The sequence below is a fragment of the Alexandromys fortis genome, unplaced genomic scaffold, assembly GCF_014885135.2.
Source record: "Alexandromys fortis isolate MF-2015 unplaced genomic scaffold, M_Fortis_MF-2015_v1.1 scaffold_209, whole genome shotgun sequence".
Lineage (NCBI taxonomy): Eukaryota > Metazoa > Chordata > Mammalia > Rodentia > Cricetidae > Alexandromys > Alexandromys fortis.
Genome location: NW_026068090.1, coordinates 1,421,771 through 1,430,368, shown reverse-complemented (window position 1 = coordinate 1,430,368; position 8,598 = coordinate 1,421,771). Strand labels below are relative to the sequence as shown.

The 8,598-nt window shown below is 55.4% G+C and overlaps 1 protein-coding gene across 4 annotated transcripts in view; it reads left to right on the top strand.

Annotated features, from left to right (window-relative positions):
• The first annotated feature begins 1,609 nt into the window (after positions 1 to 1,609).
• The window catches only part of Arap1 (ArfGAP with RhoGAP domain, ankyrin repeat and PH domain 1), a 60,830-nt gene continuing 53,841 nt past the window's right edge, over positions 1,610 to 8,598 (top strand). Inside the window, exon 1 of one of the 4 annotated variants that reach the window (XM_050122604.1) lies at positions 1,610 to 1,741. The gene's annotated coding sequence lies outside the window, so the exon portion shown is untranslated. The remainder of the gene's footprint in view (positions 1,742 to 8,598) is intronic. The other 3 variants (XM_050122606.1, XM_050122603.1, XM_050122607.1) reach the window with 3 other exon arrangements.

The window sequence follows — 8,598 nt, the reverse complement described above, 5'->3', positions numbered from 1 at the left end:
GCCAGCTCTTTCTTGTGCCTGCTTCTCGTCTGCCCAGCAGACGCCTTGTTCTACAGTAATTTTCCTTAATACTGTTATTGCTCACTGGACCTTTGCACCGTAGGCATCGTGTTTCTGCTTGTGTAACTGCAGGATGCGGTCTGGTTCCTTTCCCCCTGTCCATTTGCACACTGACTTTGCTGGTCACAAAGGTGGTTGACTTGTTTCCCAGGGCTCTGTGAGGAGCTGGTCTGGCCAGAGGTCAGGTTTCACTGCGTGACAGACCTCTGGTCCATTCTAGCTATGGACTATTGGGTCTGGCACACTCTCTGGCTCTTGTCATGGCACAAGGAAGAGGAGGGACCCATAGGTCAAAGGCAAGGGCTGAAGACCTGAGAACTGAGGTAGGACAGTGTGCCCTGGTAGAGGAGGAGGAGGAGGAGGAGGAGGAGGAGGAGGAGGAGGAGGAGGAGGAGGAGGAGGAGGAGGAGTGGGTGCTGGTGAGGTCACATCTCCACTGCACATAGAGGCACTTAGTGTTGAAGGTCTTAGACTGCTCTTGACAGGAATTGTGGGGTCCCCTCCTCTGACCAGGTGCCAGCCCTCACTAATGTTACCCCTGGCTGCTCTGAGCTCTAGAGGGAGGCCTGGGCTGTCTCTGCTGTCTGTGGCTCATCTGCTGCCCAAGGGATGTCCAGAGCCCCAGAGTGGGTCTTAGGCTCTGCTTGTCTCTGGTATCTTTGGCACCACAAGAACTTGAAGTCTGGAAGGAAGTACTTCCCAAATCTGACCCTGTTAATCTCTCCTGGAAATCCCTGGGGAAAACAGTCAGCTCAGAGGCAAGTTTTTCCCAGAGGAACAGTTTCTGTAGAGAGAGGCCGGGACAGGAGGCCCTATCATCACCTGGAAAGTTCCAGCTGTAGCCATGCCGCAATGGTCTGTAACTTTGAGAACACCCTGAAAAATTGCAGACTGTCATTTCCTAGCCGATAACCTAGGGAGATCGCTTTTATGGGTAAGCGAATGTGAGAACCGAGACTAGAGAGAACATGGGGTAGACTCTCTCTTCCTCCCACCCTGCTGAGAGGTGTTCTTCCACATAGGCCCATTGTACTTATGGAAAAATGGAAGCCCAGCTAAGTTAAGGCCTCTGGTTTGGCTAGCGCCAGGACCCAGAAATACTTGTCAAGTCTGGGCGTTTCACCTGGGTGGGGAGGAGGTGAGAAGCGCCGGACTCTGGTGGGACACTTTGCCAGCACCCTCTGCAGGGAGATGTGGCCCTGGGGACAGCAGCAGGTGCAGGACTCCCAGGGAAGGTGGTCACCAGCCATGGCTGTCCCGCTTCCAGTGGCCCCCTATCCCCTAGATGTGTGTCTGTGTGTGTGTCTCCTCGCCCAGGGGTAGACTCACCAGAACAGGGGTGTCAGGCAAGACTCAAGGATCGGGACCGGTGGAGTCTCAGCAAGGGCGGGGTAGTGTCATGGGCCTCAATGCCTTAGCAAGCTAGAAGGGCAAGGGAAAGACAAACCCGGCGGGCAAGTCGGTCCAGCTGACCGAGGATCTGGACTAGGCTGGGGGCGGGACCGGCAGGCTCCCTGCCCCTTCCCCGCCCTCCGGTCCCCGGAGTGTCACGTGGGGCGGGCGGAAGCGCCGGGCGAGGTGGGCGCGCCCGGACCGCCGCCGCGAGTTGGCAGCGGCCTCGTGTGACAGACGGTTCCGGGACCCCGGGTTCCCCGCGTGGAGTTCTCTTCGCTCAAAACAGGTCAGTTAGGTTGCTGGGCCTCCCAGTCGTCAGCTGTGGCTTGCACTGCCCCCATTCTTCTGAAGGGAATGGTGAGGCCCGGGGTACTTTCCCCGGGGTCATCTGGTGCGTTCTCCTGCCTGGGAATGGAGTGAGGTGGGGCCACCTCCCGAGGTGGAGGCGTCCGGCCAGGTCCAGAGGGACGAGGAGGGCGAGCTGGTTGACACGGCTTCCAGCCGGCAGCTCTTCTGCTTGCGGGCTCGTAGGCTGAAGGCTGCGGAGCCAGTCGCGTCGGGTGGCGTTGGTTTTTCCCACCTGAGAACTGAAGGCTCCCACCCGATCGACCGCGGACACGCCTTATGGCCTCGCAAAGCTGTAGGACTTTAGCCCTGGACCTGGGGCGTTGGTAACCTTGGGCAGGCTACTTCCGTCCTCTGCACCTCGATTCTTCACCAGTTAATGGGGGCACAGTTTCTCTAGAGCCTACCTGGCCCAGTTGCAGGGAAAGCAGGGGTGTAATCGTTGAATGGGGTCAGGCTAGGAGTGGGTGGATGGGCTTAGAGCAGGGTTGCCGTGCATCTGGGGCGGCGGGGTGTGTGTTTGGTCTCAGATCTCCATGGGTAGGTTTGGTTGCTGGGTGATTAGGACACAGCACAGTAGGCTTCTGTCCTATGTTTCCCCTAAATCCGGTGTCCTGGGGAACCTTCCCTAATGCCCATAGTTGGGGTTCGAGGGTTCAGACTGAGCTTGGGAGGTAAGGATTTGACTGCTGCTGGGTCCCAGGGACCCTGATACCTGGAGAGCAGCGAATGCTGTGCTAGGGGAAGCCTGACATCCTAGCGCCGTCATTACAGGGTAAAAGAAACTCAGCAGAACCCAGAGACAGGTGTGGACAGGTGCAGACCTGGGGAGGAGAGGATGCCTGGAGTGAGCTTTGGTAGTTAAGTGACTGTTTGCAAAACCTGACTGCAGGGTGTGAGCAAGAGCTTGTGGCAAGGAAGGGATTCTCTAACTTGATGAAGCGAGGAGGTGGGTGCGGCTGCGAGGGGTGGGAGGGAAGGGAAGGGTTTGCTAAGAACTAATCCTTGGGACTCAGGCCGGGTTGGACTTTATTTGGACCCTGGCCTGGGACCCTGCTCCCCAGTGGAATAGGGTACAAGTGAGATGTCCCAGGTAGGCTACTGATGTCTGTGAGGTGGAGGGAAGTGTTCCCAATGCTCCCAGGTTTTATTTGGACATTTCAGGCCTCCTTACTTGGCCCCCATCCCTTGGGGTCCAGCCATACTTCTCCATCACAAATCAGCCTTTTTTACAGAGGTCTCACAAGTTTGCTCCTCATCCAAATCCCCATGTTCTCTGAGATTTCGGGGTTCCGATGTGGCCTGCTGGCCTGGTTTTCAGTTCTGGGTAAGGCAAGACTTGGGAAGGGTTGCCTTAGATGTCTGAAGATGGCTGCAGGGTGAGACCAGCTGGGATCTGCGTCTGGACTTCTAGTACTGCCACCAAGCCCTGTGTGACTCTGACACTCTCCACCCTTTTCAGAGCCACCTTTCCACGTCTGAGGGGTGGGATGACAAGCCTGGCTTCCCGTTCCAAGGACAACTGCTAAAGCAAGAGTCAGGCCAGTGTGAATCCTGCCCTAGAGTCCTGGAGGAAGGGGCCCAGAGCACTGACAGCAACGGACGCCGCCGATGCCGGCCTAGGCCTCTGCCCGAAGGAGGGAGGGAGGGAGTCTCTCCCATTCTCTAGGGCTTCTTCCCCACTCCACTCCCCCTTGACTGAGCTCAAAGCCAGCCGCCAATACCCAAACAAGCGGCCTCTGTTCCTAGAGGAGGGGGAAGGGAAGCAGGCCCTGGGCTCCAGGCCCGCCTGTCCAGCACTGACCCTGCCTCCCCCTTTTGCTCTGGGTCTTAACTCTTGGAAGCCTGGACTGGGTACTGGGCTGTTTGAGGCTGGTACCTCTTGCCCTACAACTGACCCATCTGTCTGTCTGTCTTCAGATTTCTGAGGAACTGACGGGATGTCCTCAGAGCAGTGTATATGTGGGGTACGGCTGCTGCCAGTTCCTCTCGGCTCCTGACTCAGACCCTCCAGAGGCAGCATGAGGGGTCTGATCTGACCGTGAAGACGGGAGGTCCCAGAGTCCCCTCCATGCATATATATTCTCAGACTTACAGCTGACTCAAACAGACCCCCTCCTCAGCTAACCCCTAGACCTGTACATTCCAACCGGGACTCTGGGAAGGACAGACCTTGCCCAAGGAGACAAATGTCCCTTAGATGATAATTCAGGGATGCTGTGGGGCCACAGTTCAGGGCTCCTCATCTTCTTGTGCAGCTTTCTTGTGAAATACCTGTCATCCTTTGGGTCATAAGTCAGAAAGAACAACTGTTCTATAATTAAGATTTCTGAGGCAGGTGTGGTGGTACACACCTTTAATCCTAGCACTCGAGAAGCAGAGGCAGGCAGCTCTCTGAGCTCAAGGCCAGTCTTGGCTACATAGTGAGTTCCAGGAAACCCAGGGCTACGTAGAGAAACCTTGTCTTGAAAAAACAAAAGTGTTCTATATCACAAGGGTAAAGTAGCTGGGAAGGGATATGGAATTAAGTGACTAGTTCAATAACATTAATACTTCATCTAGGGCAATAAATGGTTATTAAGATAGGCATAGCAGCAATAGAAGCTGCTTTCTTGTCCATTCCCATTTTATAGGAGTGCGAAGTGAGGCCGAGAGGCAAGGTGATTTTCTAGGCCATCCGTTTCTTAGACTGGTGGGATCGCGGCGTTCTCACTGCTCACAGTGAGATCCTTGAGCATGGAGATTTCTGCAGACAGCAGATTCAAACCCTACCCTGGATTCCTCACTGCAATAACTGGGAGACTGGAGGGCTGCCAGGTCCCTGACACTGGTGTTGATCAGTTTGGAGCAGAGATGCCTGCAGTTATTACACTTACTGGCCTAGTTGCATTGTCTTGGCTACCCCCACAACCCCGGGGCCCAGACCTAGGAAGGGCACCTCCTGGAGAATAATTTCCTGCCTGTCCCCCTGACTTTCCCTACCCCATTCTGCTGCTGGAGGTCTGTAGATGGTCGGCACCTGAAGAGACAGAACTGGGGCAGAGGTCCAGGCTAGGGTTCTGCGCGTGCTCCCTCCCCTGCCTGGGGCCTACTAAGGTCTGGGAAACCCTGATCCTCCTGCAGAGTCTGCCCACTACCTTGTCACAGGGCTTGAGTCTGTGTCGATAAACTAGGAACCAGCCCTCTTAGGTGCCCGGTATCTCTGCCATGTAGGGTGTTGGTGACTGAACAGACCTGGGAGGGTTTCTCAGTGTCTAGAGACCAAAATGCAGAGACCACCTGAGGTCAGGTGTGTGGTGCTTAGGACCTCAGTGGGCCAGGGAGGGTACAGGGAATAGAGATCCATTTTGTACCCTCCCTCTGTGTATCTAATCTTCCTCTCCCTCCGGCCGGTCCTCTGACATCGTCTGGGGGTAGATGGCAGGAGCTGTCATCTGGAGTCTTGCCTGGCCCCATGTCCTTTGTCCAGGCTGCAGTATGTGAATCTGTGAATGAGTCCCCAGATCAGGACAGTTGAAAGCTGAACTGCTCTTGCTCTGCAGCCCCTGGTGCCAGGGTCTCCGCTCCTGGCATTGGTCTATCCAGACATTCTTTTCTTTGGTCCATCCTCTTCTCACCCCGCCCCCGCCCCCAAGCGGACAGTGCTAAGCTGAAGAAATAGAAATGTCTAGGTCCCAGCAGGGTGACTGTGCTCAAAGTGCGGCCTCTCCCATATCTTCCCTCGCTCCCTCATCCATGTTAGCTGCCTGGTGAGAGTCTGCGTGAGTCTGTCCTTCACAGCTTTAGAGAGTTGAGGGGCCGGGCCGGTTTGCTGTGCAGTTGTTCCCAACTCTTAAGTTCCCAAAAGCTGAGATGCCAGGGGACTACAAAGCTTGGGTTTGGGGTGGGTCACCTGGAATTGACGCTAAGCCTTCTGCCACACTGTGGCCACAATGAGGTCTACAGAACGTTGTGGGTTATTCAGTGGCTCTGACTCCCTCCTGGCCTCCAGGCTCGTGCGACCACACATGCCCGCTGCTTCCCTTTCTTGAAATCCACAGTACCAGCCCTGGGGTGATAGCACAGGGCCCAGGCGTCCTGTGATAGAGGGCTTCGGAGGTGGGGCTTCTTCAGGGGTGGGGCTTCAGGGGGTGGGGCCACTGACGACACTCATGGAAGAGAAGCCCCATGAACACAGGGTGCAGTTGAGGGGAACCCGAATTAGGGACTGGAAGGATCGAAGAGACAGGTCAAGGGTTGCTCCGTGGACATCGGAAACAGCATGAAGGGGTGGCTCAGCAGACCCAGGTCAAGTCTGCAAAAGATGAGGGTCTGGACGGCCCTCCAGAGAGGGGTGGTGGACAGAGGCCTGAGTCAGGGAGACTGAGGAGACATGCTGTCATGCCTTTGGGTGCAGGAAGCTGGGCCTTGGCCAGTGGGCCTTGGGTTTTTACCACACTGGTTGGGGCCTGCCCCTGTAGAAGGAGACCTGTACCTTATCGTATATAGACTTTCCCAGAAGAGACCCTCTGGCTGGCAAGCTCCTTGGTGGGGGATGGGGTACACTCTGTCATTGGGCTTAGCATTTAGTGTTCCAGGGGTTGCGGCAGGTGGAGCCCTCCTCTATATCCATGATGTATGAGCCCGACTAGACTCACAGCCTCCTGACTGTCCGCCCCTGGTCTCTTTAGTGAGGACCTTCAGTGGACTGCCCTGTAGTTTTGTAACTAAGATGCCAGTCCTAACAGGAAGGAAGGGGAGCCCTCCCTGAAGGACAGAACTGGGAGGGTCCTGCTTGCTTAGTGAAGGGGTGCCAGGGTATCAGCTGATAGTCTCCCTCCCCATCAGAGTGGAGTGTGCCTCCCCCTGCCTCTTTGTCTGCTCTAAAGATGACCCATTGAGCCTAGGGACATCCAGGGACCGGACCAGAACACACACTTACCTGTTTGTACTGCCTGTGGCCTGAAAACCCACATTTTTGGGTCTGGAGAGACAGCGCAATGATTTAAAGCTCTGGCTGCTCTTCCGGAGGACCCAAGTTCGATTCCCAGCACCTCCAAGGTGGCTTGCCACTGTCTGTAATTCTAGTTCCAGGGAATCTGATGTTCTCTTTCCAGCCTCTGAGTGGTACACAGACACACATTTAAGCAAAACACAGATAACATAAAATGAAGATAAAACCCTCATTTAGGACTAGGGCTGTAACTCATTTGGTAGAGTGTTTGTCCAGCATGCTCTGGACCTAGGTTCAATCCTCAGGGCAGCAAAACCAGTATGGTAAGATTTCTGTAATCCCAGCCCTTGATAGGTGGAGGCAGGAGAATCAGAATTTTAAGATTGGGATGAAGAGATGGATCAGTGGGCAAAACACTTGCCTTGTATGTAAGTGGGAGGACCAGATTTTGTACCGCAAGAACCCTCGACGGTGACACATTCACCTGTAATTCCTGCCCTCCCACGGGAAGATGGGAGGCAAAGACGGAAGAATCCAGAAGCTTGAGGGCTGGCCCATGCGGCAGAGAGCAGCCAGGGACCCTTTCTCCAACAAGGCGGATAGGACGGTGAAGAGCGGCATCCGAGTTGACCTCTGACCTCCACACACGTGCCAGGGTGTGCGTGCCTACACTCAAAACACAAGCATGCACCATGCATATGGAAAGACGTTTAAGGTCATCATCAGCTACATAGGAAGTCTGAGGCTAGCTTGGACTGTTGAGACCACGTTTCAGTCAATCAAACAGAACCCCTGCCCCGCCCCTTATTTCTCAGTGCCTCTCGACCCACTTACAGGGCTTTGCTCCGGTATTTCTAACGTCACCTGAAGGGAGTCAGAAAGCTCAGGCTGTGGACTTGCTGAGACCTGCCCTGCCCTGCCCTGCGGCCCTGCTTAGGCCACGTTCTCTCAGAGTCTCTTCTGTAACCCTGAAGGGTGGTCGGGGGTCTGGGGAGTCCTGGGAACTTAGTGCAGGAGGTAGAACTCTGGCAGGCACCAGCAGAATGGGGTGGGAAGGCCGCTGCCCCGCAGTGTGACCTGGGTTCCTGTGGTCCATGCCCATCCAGCTAGGAGCTTTTACTGGGGGCCACCTTTGAGACATAGGGGAATTGGAGCCTGCCCCCCCCCCCCCCCCCCGTCTGGGTTGGGTGAGAGAGAGTGTATGAGGTGACTGTGACCTGGGAGCTGGGGAAGCTGGGGAGAGGGAGCTGTGTAAACCCAGGTCTGGGAGGAAACATGGCTGTCTGGGGAACAGCAGTAAAGGAAATGAGGGCTGGGGTCTGAGTCGCCTGCGCAGTGGGTGACTGTGAAGGGTGGGGGCAAGGCAGGTGACAGGGTGCTGGGCTCAGATTCGGGAGCCAGGTGTTGGCTACTGTTAGGACCTGTTAGGCTGTGGGCAGCGTAAGTGGTGTGAGCCAGCATCTCTCCTGTGTGTGGGCTTTCCAGCAGGAAGTGGCTGGGCAGCTCCACTTGGGAAGACAGGTTGGGACAGCTACAGAAGGCTCCAGGAACCCCAGAACCTTATGTCTGTGATGTGGGAGTGATTTCTTATTAATAAAGAAACTGCCTAGGCCCCTTGATAAGGCCCACCCTTAGGTGGGTGGAGAAAACAGGAGAATTCTGGGAGAAGGAGTCTTGGTGGAGAGTCGCCATGGTTCTCCCGCTCCAGACAGACGCAGGTTAAGATCCTCCCTGGTAAGCCAGCTCGTGGGCTGCACAGAATATTAGAAATGGGTTAGAACAATATGTAAGAGCTAGCCATAAGGAACTGGAACTATCCGGGCCAGGCAGTGTTTGAAAGAATACAGTTTCCGTGTAATTATTTC